The sequence below is a fragment of the Melopsittacus undulatus genome, chromosome 5 (genome assembly GCF_012275295.1).
Source record: "Melopsittacus undulatus isolate bMelUnd1 chromosome 5, bMelUnd1.mat.Z, whole genome shotgun sequence".
Lineage (NCBI taxonomy): Eukaryota > Metazoa > Chordata > Aves > Psittaciformes > Psittaculidae > Melopsittacus > Melopsittacus undulatus.
Window position 1 is genome coordinate 63,093,685 of NC_047531.1, and position 15,635 is coordinate 63,109,319.

Genomic DNA, 15,635 nt, shown 5'->3' on the forward strand with positions numbered 1-15,635 from the left:
AGAAGAGAAGGCTCAGGGTGACCTTACTGCTCTCTACAACTACCTGAAAGGAGGTTGTAGTGAGGTGGTGTCGGTCTCTTCTCTAGGTAATGAGCGATAAGACAAGACATAACAGCCTCAAGCTACATCAGGGGAGGTTTAGGCTGGCTATGAGGAACAATTTCTTTGCAGAGAGGGTGGTCAGACATTGGAACAGGCTGTCCAGGGAATGGTGGAATCACTGTCCCTGAAAGCATTCACAAACCTCATCTACAGATGAGGCCCTCAGTGACATGGTTTAGTGGTGGTCTTGGCAGTGCTGGGGTAATGGTTGGACTTGATGATCTTAAAGGTCTTTTCCAACCTGGTTGATTCTATGATTCTATTTCAATTGGGAATGAGAAATTATGAAACTTGAGTGATAGAAAAAATTATTTATGACCCAGCAGGGTATTGCCTGAAAGGGCCCTGCCCTAAGCAGCATGTTTTGTGCCTCACTTCTGCACCTGTGCTTTGGCAGGTGGAGAGACCTGCTTCTCACCAAGGACCTCTAGATGTCAAGACACAAAATGGTTCTTGAACTCAACACAATTGGCCATCAAGTGGGAAAGAGCAAAAACTACCAGAGGGTTCCAGGCATTTCCCCCTTTTAAACTCTTGCCTGAAGTCCTGTTAGGGAAAACACAGGCAAAAGCTTCTTAAACCCTATGAAGTCTGAAAACAATACTTTTCTAATCTGACCAACAGCCAAACTCAGTCTAGAGTGTTCAAGATAAACCAGAAATAATCGTGATTAATTTAAAGAAAATCAAGTTGTGCTTAAAATTTTGTGGTGACTCTGGAGTATCTGGGGAGCCGCAGGTGTGCTGAGAACTATAGGAACACTGTAGGCTCCTTTCTGCACAGACAACTCTCGTAACAGAGAAGGCAAGACATGCTGGAGCAGGAATAATTTACCTAAGGTCGATCCCTTCACCAATGTCCTTTCCCAAGAGAAAAACACACAGCTCCTACCTTCCCCTTGCACATTTTCAGCCTGTCCTATGAGCTACTTACCAGAAGTGTCATGAAGCAGGACCAAACGGACTAACTTTTCACTAAATCAGTTTTCCATTGTTGGGATTTCTTCAGCATCACGTAAGGAAGCAGAGGAAAGGGCCATGTTCAGCTACTACCAAAGCATCTTGGAATGTTTAACAATCTGAAGAGACTAGGAAAAAAAGTAAGTAGGAACTGTTACTGCTAGTCCTGTTTACTGGCACTAAGCCTCACCAATGGACAAGGTCCATGTGTCATCAAGCCCATGACAAATCACATTAACTTGCTTGACAGCATTTGTGATTGTGCCTCTGCTTTAAGCTAATTTAAACACCTCTTACAGAAACATTGGAGAACAGAGCCATAAGAAACCATGTTTGACAAATCAACACGATCAACAAACAGTGATGTTCCTGTGATTGTACTGTTTAGTGCAGAGACAAAGTCTTGTCAATATTGGTTCTGTTTTCCCTGCAGTAACTGCTCAGTTGCATCATGATGCCAGCAACCAGCTTTAATAGAATTTGCTGTATTTGCTCTGTTCGTTTCCAGTGTTTCTGCTCTTCCCAGGCCAAGCTGGTGCAGGTACAAAGGAGTAGGCCAACATACAGTAGAGAATATTCCAGGGAAGTGCCTGTGTTCAAACACTGATGAATTCATACGCTAATCACCAACATTTATAAGACTTTGCCCCAAGTTGTTTTAGAATACCATGCTTGCAGGGAATGGCACTGCAAAGCCTCAAGATTCTTCCCCTTTGTTTGACAGGGAAAAAGGCAATGAGCAGTGAAAGGAGTGCTTACTCACAAAGAGAGCCTGGAGCCTGAAAGGGGACATGAGGCATAGCATGCTCTCTGTGCTACCTGCCATTGCAGTGCTTACCCTTATGGTGTGTGGAATTCAGTTCCTTACCCATTTGAGCTTCATCATCTGTTGTGGAAGCTGCCAGCAAGTGTTCCAAAGATGGTACTGAGACAATAGCAATTTTACTCAAGATGACTGCAGTTACTGAAAAAATAACTATCTTCTTCACTTTCCCTTTCCAGTTCCACTGCTTATTAAGATCTAAAAAAGAAATAACAGAAAAAAAATCCAAACCCAAAATCATATCAAGATCCAGCTCCAACCTACTGAGATCCCCAACATGACTTGCACACTACATTACTCTGAGAATCAGGGCCTTTAGCTCTAGCAGCGTGACAGGGAGTTCTCCAAATCCCCTTCTTGTCTCTCACGGTAAATGACGGGTTCTTAAATACTTGATGTGCAAAGCATCAGTGGTCCCAACTGCCACAGTGTTTACCATCATCATTTAAATCACACTTAAGTCTGAAAAGTAAGCAGAAGAAAGTGCCTTGGACAGTGTTAATTTCAGGACAAGTCACTAAAAGCCCATTTTGCCTATTTAAATACACCCCGTTCCCTGTGGAACAGCAGATCTCTCAATGTTAAAGAAATGGTATAATTTCTCTTCAGGGAGACAAAAACGTCAATTAATTCATGTGGGGAAGAAGAGAGTCCTGGCAAAGAGCACTATCTGGCATGATGAGCAACCCTTGCTGTCTCACATTTGTTTTCTGAGAAAAAAATCTGATGTGGCAGCTTGTTTAAAACTTGTTTATTGGGAAGAGGTCATAAGCTGAGCACTGCTCAGAATAGGTCAGGCATCTGATTAAAGGTTGAATAAACTGAAATGCTTCACATGAATCTCCGAGACAGAAGCTTGATGAGAAGAGCGAGCTTGTCTTAGAAAAACGTTGCCAACCACCCAACATCACAGGCAGGCAACAGACTCCAGTCCTGCTTAAAGGAGCAGGAAGATCAAACAATTCTGCTTGTGGGCATTAACAAATAGTAGTGTTCTTCTGTACCTCAGGACAAACTCTAGCCGGAAGAAAGCCCCTCTGTAAAAGGAATGTAGTAAGAAATCCTGCCAGCCTCAAAGAACTGATAGTCGAAACAAATGGGAGAAAAAAGAACATCTGGAAATGATGTGCAAAGGAGAAGGAAAAAAGAATAAATTAGCTGTTTCTCCCAGGCCTCGTATCACCCAATTGAGAAAGAAGAGAGCAGAATTCACATCTCCTGAGATGCAGCCCAGTGCTCCCCCAAAAGGCCTTCCTTCAACTTTTGTGGTTTTCACAGTATGTGGGGAAAAGAAAAAGCAATGCAGAGGGTTTGGTGTCTTACATATTGCTGGTGTTGCTGTTACACAACTCCAGTGTGATCATTTGAGCTGTGCTTACCAAACCCTTAGAAACTGCAGCCTAAAGTCTGGTGAAGATAACAGGCTGATCTCATTACTGCTGAACTGGAGCTGTAACGCACTCCAAAGGATCAAGACAAACAGCAATACACTTCCTTTCCTCCTCCTCTCCTTCCCATTTCTCCCTCCAACTTCATCATGAAGCTATGATAGAGAGAAGCCTGAAATGGAAAACTTTCTTGTTTCCTCTGTGTCTTTTCCCAGTCAAGAACTGCCACATCCTGCCAGGCAGGCTTAGAGTTATTTGCATCTGGGATGAAATAGCCAAACCCAATTCACAGCCTCCTTGTTGTAAACTCTGAAATACCTGATAGTTGAAAAAGAAATACCTGCCAGTACAAGAGTAAGAAAATGCTTAGGAAAAAGAGGGGAGGCATGAATTAGAACATGAGAAGTTTTCTGATTGGCAGGAATTTCCACTAAAGGAAAAAAATAAAGTGGGATTTCAGGAATGATTTCCTAATCAACAGCTGTATAGAGAAGGAACGGCCACATTTATTAAGGACAAGCACTTGCTCCTTGATTGGCACCAGATCTCCATCTCTTGAGCATTCTGAGTCTCATCACTGACAGCAGCTGACCTCAGCATCATGTACAGTGTCACAATGCCAGGGTAATTATTGAGTCAGCAAAGATCTTACAGGAGCTCTGACCCTTAATTTCTCAAGGCTTTCTCATTCTTCAGAGCATTAAGTCCTTCTAACCTATAGAGCACCAAATCAATCTCACAAATCGTTAATTCCAGGCAGGCTTTTGCTAAGAGTTCCCTGGAGCATAAGGTGTCTATTCCTCAGATAGTACAAAACCCTCCTCTGCACCAACCTGACCACTCCAGGGCTTAGAGCCCAGAGCTGAAAACAGGGAATTCTCAAGTCCTTCTCCTGCCCTGCAGAGATGACTGTAATGAGCCACCAACCTGTTGTGCTCTGGTTTGTCCAGTTACACAACAGGAGCTGGTAAATGCCATTTATGCCACTTAAAGAACAGTTGTGGTACTGCGCCTGGCTTCCAGCATGCAACACACTGGGAGTACAGTGAGGTTTTAGCAGATACTTAAAATTCCTCAGGTGAGGCATTTATGATTAAGAAGCCAGAAAGTTATGAGAAGCCCAAGTAAGGCAAGAATGATGCTTCTCACATATGGCGTATGTTTTGCCCACGATCTTCAATACAGTGATTGTGAAAAAACCCCAACCACCATAGCTCAGCTCCTCACCTCAAACACAGTCTGTTTGCCTCAAGAGGAATGCAATTCTGGCCTCAGCAGCACCCTAAACATAAAATTTAGAAACAATACAGCTCAAACAGGGTTTGTTGGGGTATTTTTTGCAGTGTTGGGTGCAGAAACATAAACAGTCCAAAAGCAGAATCACCTTTCAAAAAGAGAGAAAAAAGTGGTCTACTATAAAAGAGTGTAAAGAGCTGGAAAAAATGGCCTTTTTTCTTCTCTTTAGATCTACTTGTAGGATTTTCTCCTCCTCCCCCAACCCGTTAGGACTATTTGCTCTCATACATTCTCACACACACTCTGCCTCTTCATTGTAGTCTCTGGCAAAATGTCAGAGGGAAGGAAAAGTGACAAGCTTATAAGAAAATGAATACCTCATTCTGTTTGAATATTGCATTAACCCCCAAGCTCCGCTGCTTCATTTGTCAGCTTTTTCAGTGTTCTCCATCTCTGCAGCACCCCTGACCTGGTTGGTCTGATTAGGAATGATCAATGTGCACATTTGCAGAGGAGCTCTTTGCACGCTGCTAGACCCTCGGCCTTCAGTCACTCATGCAGATAATAACGGCAGTTTGAGTCACTTGCCCATAACTCCAAGCTTCATTAAACAGGGGGGATGTCACCGAAAGTCCCTTTAACTGTCTTTTCATTTCTCTGCAAGGGAAAAAATTTGACAGTGCTGAGAAATGGGATTTGGGATACAAATAAAGCCCTGGTTTGGGTATTGCACTGGCTGCCTGAAGTCAGCCTGTGCCTTTGCACAGCAGTCCCTGCACTCAGTGAGGCTGGGAGAGGCTGCAGTGATCACCGAGCATCACCTGGCAGGCAGTTTGCACAGAAACATGGCTGAGGTCAGGAACAGCTTCAAAAAGAAAGGGCTTCTAAACAGAGCAAGCATTAGACAAGACCCTGTCAATCACTACCTCTGCTGCTGGCTGCCACAGTAACGTACCAGAGGGGTTTTTGTCCCTCTACACCCTCCTGTGCCATTGATAATGAAGAACAGGAATTTCTCCCTCTTCCATTTTTATGCAGTAAGGCAAAGCTGTCAGCCTATGAGCCCCAGAAACACTAGGGCACTTACCATGGAGCCCTGAGGTGAAAGATTGTCTTGCCCTAATCCACTGCTATTCAGTGTTCTCTTCGTCAGAGAACAGGTTTCACTTGCTGGAAACAGAAGGATTCGGCAAGGACCTATGTTATCACAGTATACACAGCCCCAGGCAGCTGCAGGAACTCCCTGTCTGACCCAACACTTCAGCTCAGTAAAATTACTACACAGAAGAGATGATATTAACAGAGATATGTGCTCCTAAGACTCTGGCCAAGCTTGCTCCTAGCTCTTCACAGATTTCAAGGGGGCAGATTTCAACCAATCCAAATGTTTAGGCACATTTGGATTTCAGTTTTTAATCAAACTCCCGTTTTCAGGGTAAAAGAAATCCCACCACTGCTCTAGAATTATAGCCATTTTCTAAAAGCCATTTTCTTTCTCTTGCGTTTAAACTTCTCATAGTAAATGCGCTATTTCCACAAAAGAACAGCCTATGCTATTGCCCATCTACCCTAAAAAGGAAATTGAAGTCTCATGAAGCATCAAGAGAAAAAAATCCAGCCTTTCACTAGATCTTTTCCCACAGGAATGAAACCCCAGATCCACAACAACCCCAAACCAATCCTTAGCATGTTCCAAGCCATGCCAGGTATTTCTCTGAAAACTTCACAGAGGTTTAAACCCTCATAACTTCCTATAGAGCACTGCACAAATCACCCCTCTGCTCACTCGGCGGGCCTGAGCACTTTCCAGTCTGTGCCTTAGGACACATTCTGCATTTTTTTTCCTCCCTGTGAATTTCTCCAAGTAGCTCCTTCTATGTACTTCAGTCAAGTGTTGTGCTTGTCCCGTTATGGATATTCCATGCACACAGAGAGGCTTCTACTCATTTCAACAGACTTCAGGCCCATGTTCTGTCATCTCTGCCAAGAGAGTTACATATTCATTGCAAATAGAAGCAACTTCCTTTGGGAGACTCCTGACCCCAGACAGAATTTCTCTTGCCTGGTACCATAGACTGCAGAATGAGCCACTGTCCTTAAAACAAACACTCTTAATGCTGTGCTTCTCATTAGCCCCGAGCTTTTGTGCCCTTATTCATGGGAAGCCATACCTTGGCCATGGAGCAGTCCTTTCAGTGGTGCTTGACTGAACAGTGCCTCATTTAGATGTGCAGTAGCTGCCTGGCCTACCGCTCAATTTGCCTTAACTCCAGCAAACTGGAAGAATTATTCCAGCTGAAACAAGACACAGAGAGCATCAGGATCAGGCCACAAAGACTTCAGTGAAGGTAACAAGCACATAATAAAGCCACATGACAACTGATAATTACAAAAGGCTGTCCCTACCATCAGAGTGATGTATTGGAAGAGTTCTCATTATGGCTTTTCTCCAAATTCAGTTATCCTTCAAGTTCAGCTGACTTCTGTGGTTTGCTGTCATTTTCTTTCTCTCTGCATACTGACCCCCAGCACCCTCAGCAGAAACACTTCTATGCTAAACCTCCTTCTCCTCATCCTGCTTTCAGGCTAGTGCAGATCACGGTAGACATCAACATACACAAAACTGCATAGTGTGGTAACAGCTCCAAGGTCAAAAGCACATGGAATCCCTTGATTAGGTAAATCATTTTATCCTCTTTCTTTTAGGACAAGTCTAATCTTGGTTGGGAACTACAGAACTGTACAGCACCTGAAAACATAACCCCCTTCACATAACTGTACCCCAGACCAGTTCCCAGTTTCCTAAGAGCTCTCCAAGGGAGCCATGGCAGGTAACACAGAGAGGAAGGGTAAGAGAAGAGCCTTACATCCATCACTGGAGTAAGAGAAGAAAACCAAGCAAAGTTACTTCTGAGAGAACAGCGATATTTATACTAATGTGGTCAGGTATTCCGTGCAGGCTCAACTAAGCCTGAGCCAAAAACCAGTCTTGCTGTCCAACAAGTCATAGCCTTCACCCCAACAGCAGTCAGGCTGTGTCCCCAGAGATTTTAATCCAGAAACATGCTACAGTTTGGCAATCTGGATCCCACGGGGTAATTTATTGTCCAAGTTGCCCCCAAAGGCCATTCAACTTTTACAGAAAGAAGAGGGGTGTGGGAAGAAAGGAATGCTGGACACACACACAGAGAAATGAAACAAAAAGGAAAAGGCCATAAATGTAACATGCTGGTGCTGTTGAATGGAAGGCAGCCTGAATATGCAACAGAAGTACAGCCTGAACCCCAACACCTGCTGGATGTAATGGACTCTGAAGTGTTGTTTCAGAATTAATCAAGTCATTTAAAATCATAGCTGTAGTCTCCATTCACTACTCCCGTGCATAAACGCGCTGATCCCGATACTAATCCATGTCGGGTGACTTGAGCAATATATCACTGTAATTGCCATTTTAGGGCTGCAAATTGGAGCTAAAACAACCAGATGCAAAAGAGATGGCCATATCATACTCTTAAGATGGATCTTCAAAGTTCAAGGAGAGTTCAAGCATGGAAGAGGCAATACAGAGGGGTCAAGTGTAAGGAGATTGTTCATGTTCAAGAGGAATTAACTTTACAAATATATTGTTTCTGATGTGGTAATTGTGCCATCTTACAGCTATTCATACCTCCATGAATCTTTGCATTCTTCTCAGCCATTAAAGTGATTGTTCCTCCTTGAAATAAATTTGATTCTGACAAAATAACCTGCTTTAAAACTACAACTAATCCCCCCAAGATTTTCTGCTTTAAGACAATTCTTTCTGAAACCACAGAGCCTAGACCCGGCTACAAGATCTTCAGACTGCAGGCTGGGGATCCACACATCAAGCTGAAGCACTCAGACTGCTGACTCATTTTACTACAATTAACAAAGACAGAGCTTGAGATCTCATCAAAAAGAGTGTGAAGGGTGGTATTCTCACTCAAAATAACTCAGTGGGTGTATGGGCCTATTCTGGAAGCTGCAAAATATCTAAATACTTCAGGTACCATGGATTTTAAGGTTACCAGCATGAAAATACCTCCTAGCATTCAAGGATATTATTTCCCACATCACTTGACAAATGAAAGTTCACATAAACAGAAAAGCCAGTGGTTCTCAGACGAAATCAGCCAACAGACAAGGAGCATTCAAAGGACTGCAACAAATAGTATTGCTTCATTTTGCTGAGGCTTACAAGAAGGTGTCTCCACAGCACAATAACCATACCTGCCATCAGCAAACAACAGTCCTACCACACCTTTTCAGCCCTGTAAGATCAAACCTAAAGGCATTTGAATAAGCTGCAGGGCAAGCCCATAAGCAAGTTTTAAGCTGCCCATCAGCACTAGTTTTAGCAATGTCCTTATCTGATATGTTTCTCTGTTTCAGAAGTCAGATGAAACCATTAATTATGTGTTCCTTTTCCTACCTTCAAATTGCACTACTAAAGTACAATTTCAGCTTATTGTTGAACTACCACCAGACCTAGAATTTAATGTTGTCATCTAATAAGTCATCTGCACAGGGAGACAAAAAACACACCTACTATTATTTCTCTACAGCTGGGTCCTAAGAGCCTCCCTGCAAAGCCGTGATTTCAACTAGCTCCTGCTACAACTCCAGCAGACAAAGCGACAGTTTTCCAGCCAATGTAAATCAGCACAGCACCATTGTGCTTCAGAGGGCGATGATAATTCATCCTGGTGAGGATCTGGTGACCTGAGCACCTCTGAACAGTGGCATTACAGAAAGCTAATGTGCTACGGGTTACTTGATAATTTCTGTAGCATAATTGGCCAACATGGAAACGCTAGAAATGATTTAAGTTCATAACTAATTGCAACCATTACCAAGACAGCATTATTTATGATCAACTGCATATAGTAGTCCTGATTCTGATTTCACTCACATCTCATTCCAGGCAGTTTTTTGACAGGCAGCTGCTGATGCTTCCTGTGTTCTGGAAGAGGCCAGCCCTCATGGCTACAGCTGTGGTTTCAGCATATGAATTTCTGCATCACACTGAGAACATCTTCAATGCTTGAACTCTAGGCAGAATGGAAAAAAGGCTGTGTTTAAAGTGATTTCCCTCTGGGCAGAACTCTGCTAGCCCACCCACTGGGTCACTGCCCCCTTGGTGCTTTAGGCAGCCCAGTGACTTGTCTGTTGACTCCCATATTTGCACGGCTGTCAGATAAGGTGGGGCTGCTGCATCCTCATTTGACAAGTTCAGCACTGCAATTATCTGTATTTCAAATACTCAAGTGCTTCTTTGTATGGAACTGGAAGAGAGCAAGTTGCCTCAAAAAGCTTACACTGCATTTATAGTCCAAAATAAATGGCTTGAATTTCCAATTTTCCTCCACAGGTCTGACCACTGACTCATAATGGGAGTTTTTGGAAGCTAGTTTCTCTTGGAAGTGTGCTTTCAACTCAGCTTAGAAACCTGGCTGGCAGGAAGACAGCTTACAGCAGCATTACCCAAGTAACTGTGGAACATCCTAAACAGAGAGAAAAATCAATATGAATTCAACTTGTACTCCCCTGAACACAGACACATGTGTACACAAATATATACAGATACAAAATGTATGAAAATCAAGTCTCCTAAACAGTCCCCTGTGGTTGGACACACTCATTACGTTTGACACAGCCAAGCCAGAGACTGGAATCTCTTCTGCAGAATGAGCAGTTCCATATCTTTATTTTCTTGAGAGCTCTTGCCTAAAAACAATCATCTGCAAATTGTAATTTTTTTCCACCTTTCATAAATATCAGCCATAGCGCAGCCCTCTCTCCCCCTCTTTTTCTTATTCAGGATATCAGGCAGATATGAGTTATCAGTAAAGGTCATCCTCAATTTCTGTACAGAAATGATCTGTCTCCAGTATGTAATAAACATTTATCCATGCCTTTATTAGCTATATTGAATCTGACAGTTCTGTTAAACCATTTTCTTTCATTTTGCTAGGTCATGACGGTTAATGCTGCTAAAAAATCTCATCACTGCTTTTGATCACTGCATTGTCTTTTTGGTATTATCAAGATTTTGTAAAGGTAAGCACTGGTTAGAATGACCTATTAAAGTTACAGCCCGCTGAGTTCCTGGCTTTTCTCTCACCACAATAAAAAAGCAGAGGAGTGCAAAGCATAAATTCTACTTTCAGGGTTATATTTAGTTGTGCAGTTGTAATTTAGTAGAGCAGTCACTTTAAGCCCACTTTGCATTGGTTTCGCTCCATCTTTTTCACATCCTCGAGTTTCTGAAACAGAGCTGGAAGCCACACCATGGCAAATGAGCCCAAATAGTGGGACCTGGAGGTGATGTCCCAGTTAACCCCTACCCTGCCAGCAGTGCCTTAGTCATCTGCTGGGGACTTGAAAACAATTCCATGATTCACAAAGCAGACTCCACCTGCAGATTGAGAAACATTTAAAGCCTTTCCAGTCATTCTTACATGCTCATAGAATCATAGAATCACAGACTGGTTTGGGTTGGCAAGGACCTTAAGATCATCCAGTTCCAACTCCCTGCCACAAGCAGGGACACCTCACACTAGACCATGTTGCCCAGGGCTCTGTCCAGCCTGGCCTTGAACACTGCCAGGGATGGAGCATTCACCACTTCTTTGGGCAATCTGTGCCTCACCACCCTCACAGCAGCAGCATGTATTCCAAACCCCACTGGAAGACACTCACAAAACTACGTCAGATTTGCTGCAATTCTCCTCTCCCTCCACCCTGGTCTGTTTCAAACACTAGGACAGATTTTCTTTCAGCTTAATGTGATTTGGTTGCATCTAAGCCCAGGGTGCCTTTCTTCATCCTTTGCACATTGCCTTCCTTTGATGCTTACACCAAATTCATTACTATGGTGTCTAAGTACATGGAATGTTTTTCAAACTCACTGTTGTCTAGAATTACTCGGGGGGGGGGGGGGAATAAATCAAACAGAGATCCCTTAGTAAGCCTTATTGAATTCCTCTTGCATTCTCTCACTTTACAATGAGATCAACCATCATAATTTTCACTGCTACGGGATCAAACCACTGGTTCCCTGACCCAAGAGACCAAACTGTACCCCAATTTACATGCTATGAGCAGTATAAAGCACCAATTTAACATAGTCTTGCCTCCCTCATCAGTATACAGCAAGTTTTCCCCTCAGAAGTCATTTGCCAGGAAATGCAACTAACCTCCAAATACCTGCTTAAGTCTCATTTGCAATGCAACCCTGACAGTCTCCAGGGGGAGTTTAGTACAAGTTCAACCTGCTGTTCTATGCTGTAAGGCTGTGGGACCTGACAAGCTAGTGCTGAGCAGAGGTCCTTTCAGCCTGCTATCCTAACAACCACAGCAGCCATCCAGAAACAGCAGGCTCAGAAGGTATCTGTTGTGATAGTTTGCAGGAGAAACCTGACTGCAGGAGGAATGCCTTCCTTATCCCCATCAAGTTCTGAAGAGTTCACACAGAGTAAAATAAATAAATACATAAAAAGGACACTCTCCTGACCATAGGACTGCAGAACTGGGCCGTCTGGGGACACTGCAGACAGCCACAGTGACTTCTTGAAGCAACATTCAATATCCATCGCTAAAAATCTACTTCCTGCCTGAAGCCATTTTCAGTTACAGACAGTAACAAAGGGCTCAAGGTCAGTGGCACAAAAGGGCCTATTATTTCTTTCTATAAGCAATATGCTGCTTTTCAATTTCCTCAAGCATTCCTTTGTTTGGCAGCAACAACTTACCCCCTTCTCTTTTTCCAGCTGTTCCTAGCTATGCCTTCCCTGACTTCTAAAGGCAAACAGGGACAGGCAAACATGGCAACTCACAAGAACAAGCTGCAAAATGTTTTCTTCATCTTCATGACAACAGGCAAATCAAAAAGACAAATCTCTGCAAGTGCTTCTCCACATGGTCTCCATCACCCCATGTCCTGCAAGCCCATGTTCACCACTGTCAGTGTGATCTCCTACTCTTCTTACAAAGGTAGGAGAAGTCCTACCTTTGTGGTAAAAAAGAATGGCAATTTTGGAGAGACAGAGGCTGTAGAGACAGAGGCAAGTCCCCTGCTGCCGGGACACTGGTAAACCCTGTGGAAATGCAGGAATTCCCTACCCTGGCTTTCTGCATGCCAAAAATCCCACAATTTTGAACAAAAGAAGATCAAGGGTGCTAACCCTGATGCCCCAGCTAACTTAACCCAAACCCAAACCTTGCTCCCAGTACCCACTCTGGGAGAAAGAGGCCTTTCTTCCTTGTCTCTAAATGGCCACCCAGCATAAGTATCTCCCCATAATAATTCATGAACAGGCTTCAAATGGTGCAGGCTTGGAAGAGGAGGTTGCCTCAGACATGATAATCCTTTTCACCAGCCCAAGTTAGAAATGCAGACAATAGATACACAGACCAATAGATGCACTCTGACCTTGATGTTTCAGACCACCATGCTGCTAAACAAGAGGCAGGACCCCTGTGGTCATGGGAATCTCCAGCATGTGTTTTAAACTGTAACACTGTATTTCTTGGTGAACTTTGCCTACACTGTCTTTAACATTTTCCAAGTGCATATCTACTTGCAAAATGTTGTGCACTCTGTATATGCACAGACATGCACACAAAGTATAAGGTGAGGAAGAGAAAGAGGTAACTCCCCATAACAGCTTTTAAATGGTGAGCTAGTGGCAGCTACTGCCTGCAATTCTTCACATATCACCCCTGCTCCTTTAGTTCAGTTGATCAATAAAAATTGCTATTGAGCCTTCTGATACTCTAAATAGGTAAATCAATGCCCTAATGAAGACAGTAGTTTTGTCCTGGGGCTCTGTTTCCTTGGTATTCTTCTTAAAAGCAAAAAATAGGTTTCTGAGAGCTGGAAATGACTGAGCTGTTGCTTCATGCGCTACAGAGAATTCACCTCAAGTAGCCAGCTTTGCCAGGCTTAGCCCCCTCTCTGCACACTTCCTCCTCCTCACATCAGAACAGGACTTCAAGTGGATATAGAACTAATTGGTTTCAAAGGGCCTGTCTTCCAGGAAGATGGAAGTCCTGATGTCTGACTCCTGTAGGAGCTAGCACATTTGTACAAAGAAGCATGAACATCCGTTAAAATCACCTAATTGACCAATTTGCCAAGCTATTTGTCTTTAAAATGAGACATTTAACATGTCCTGCTATATGCTGATGTATTTCAGTAGCCCAGAATAAACACAGCCTAAAAACTAAACCTCATACCCAGATAATGCCGCTGGGAGTTAATGATTACAATATGTGACACTTCAAATACACCAAATCAATGACATTTAGCTAATCTGTCTTCCCTATTTTTTGCTAAGCAGGTTGGCAAAAGAAGAAAAATGGTTCATCTACTAACAAGTTTAACACAACCTTGAAATAAATCATATTTGAAAGCTAGAAGCCTGGCTCAGTTTAATAGTTAAATCATTTATTCCTAGGCTAAAAAAGAAATAAAATAAAATGAAAAAAAAAAAAAAACAAAAAACAAAAAACCTGCCCTGAAGTCATTATCAGCATGATCCTCTATTTGAAGTCTTGCAAAATGTTCAAGGAACAGCCCTTGTGGTTTGGCCAAAAGGAAACAACATTCTCAGTGGCTCTTTGCAGGCCCAAGAATATGGAGACTCCCAGTATGAGAATATTAAATTATTATGGCTCCTGCAACAGGGACCACAATTGTTAGTGGCCCCCTTCCTCTGACGGCCAAGCTCTGTTCCTCCCTGCTGGGAGCACTCATTGTCCTACCTAATATTTGCATGCTTTGATAATAAGAAGATTGTCAAGATAATAGCAGGGAAGTTTCAGTTGAAGCTCAATTTTCCCAAGCCAGCTGTGCATGGCCCCAGTCACATTTTCTATGAAGATGCCTTCAAAATGCAAAATTAAGCCTTGCTCCTGAGGAAAAGAAAAAGAAATTATCCTTCTCACCATAAGAAGAAGATGAAGAAAAAAGGAAAGAAGGGTTACTGAGCAAGAGCGGGATGAAATCCACTTCCTGGAGAAATTATTTTTACATGAGTATAAACTTCCTTTTGTTCTCCAAAGCATTTTGATCAGTGCAAGCAAATAATACTGAAAACAGAAGAACAGGTCTTAAATCACAGAATAATTACTTTTGTGAGCTTTATTGATTGCAGTGATCTAGCTGAAAGAGTTTGGGGGCTCTCCTCTCTCATCCACCTTCCTGCATGACACAACCATTCACCAGCTCAAATGAGGTGGGACATAATGTGATTTTTGGAAAGAATAGTACTATTGTTGAAGTCCAAAAAAAATCTGTATTTCTTTGGGTTTTGGCAAACTTGCTTCTTTGTCCACTCCAAATAATAGCTTAAAAAAAAGAAAGGAAAAAGAAAAAGGTACACTCCCTCTCCCCTTTTGCCCTTTATCCCTATTTCAGACTATGTCATTCTGAGTTATCACGGATGAGGGACTTTTAAACACTCGTGAAAAAGCCCTGCAAGGGCAAACGTCATGGGCCGAGCCCTTCTCGGACAAGAAGCTGTACCTCTGGCCATATGGCTACCCAGAACCTCAGAGGCCATGCTCTGTCTTCCTGCCTCTCTTTAGTGCTTTTTGCTTACTTTGGCCTCATTTTACACTTCGAATAGTCTTTTTTATAAAGGCATCTGAATTCAAGTATTTTTCCTAGTGCAATACACTCCTCCCCAGTTCAGTTGAGACACAGATATTTGTTTCTGGGTTCATGAACTTTCTGTGAATGCACTACACTTAGACATGCTGGTCTGCAGTAACATCAGCATCAAAGCTCTTTTCACTCAACAGAAGAGGATCAGAGTCCAAACTAGCCTCCCACTAGGACACTGAGGAACAAAAACTCATCTCAAGCAAAGCTAGCTATCACTCTCCCTTGCTGACATTTCTGCAATTTGAACAGGTCTGTACAGTCCTTTAGCATAACTGAATTCACAGAGTGAACCTCAGGCAGTCCAAAACACAGGTGACTGAATTCCACCACACTTAAGGTCATTTGTAGTGACCAGGGAATGCTCATGATGTCATCTAGATTCTGACCCTTTGTGGCGAAGAGAAGACCAACTTCAACTAGTGGGCCTGCCAGCA

General features: G+C 42.9%; 1 long non-coding RNA gene across 1 annotated transcript in view; it reads right to left on the bottom strand.

The window, feature by feature from the left end:
- LOC115945678 (uncharacterized) overlaps positions 1 to 2,074 on the bottom strand; it is a 33,164-nt gene extending 31,090 nt beyond the window's left edge. Inside the window, exons 1-2 of the long non-coding RNA XR_004079958.1 lie at positions 1,930 to 2,074; positions 1,036 to 1,189 (exon numbers count right to left, since the gene is read on the bottom strand). This is a non-coding gene — a long non-coding RNA (uncharacterized lncRNA). The remainder of the gene's footprint in view (positions 1 to 1,035; positions 1,190 to 1,929) is intronic.
- Positions 2,075 to 15,635: the final 13,561 nt, after the last annotated feature.